Genomic DNA, 581 nt, shown 5'->3' on the forward strand with positions numbered 1-581 from the left:
CGAACGACACAGAGATAACTCGAAAATAAAATTTAAAATTTCTGCTCCCGTTTGAACAGGACTGACCCAATTCCAGTTGCTCGCAGACAGGTCTCGCTCCCTTTTTCTTCTCGTTAATTCAACTTTACGACCAGTTTTCGCTTATTTATTCTCTAATATATCCTTGTATCTTTAGTTGCTTTTTTATTGCCGTCTCGTCTATTTGAGGTTTCCCAGCTTGTTCGAAAAAGATTTGAGTCGTTTGTCTGTCTAGGAGCCGGAACTTTGGACGTGACCCAAACTATTACTTTGGCCATTAAAGCAGAAAATAACCTAACTAACTCTAACTATAGGGGACTGAATTACACTTTAAATATTCTGTTTATTTTGTTTGTTTGATTTTAACATTTTCTAATGTTTGTTTTGTGTTAAATTTTAAATTAAATTCACACAATAGGGGTATTCATGATCTTTGGTTTAACATGTTAAAGCGTGTTAAATGGAAAAACTCATGTTAAATCGAAAAAAATTGCCCTTCTTTTACGTGGTAAAACGAAATAACAGTTAATATTTTAGCTTCCAGCCATTTGATATATTTTAGC

Source organism: Halyomorpha halys, unplaced genomic scaffold (genome assembly GCF_000696795.3).
Source record: "Halyomorpha halys isolate HHAL.00 unplaced genomic scaffold, Hhal_1.1 Scaffold182.1, whole genome shotgun sequence".
Taxonomy (NCBI): domain Eukaryota; kingdom Metazoa; phylum Arthropoda; class Insecta; order Hemiptera; family Pentatomidae; genus Halyomorpha; species Halyomorpha halys.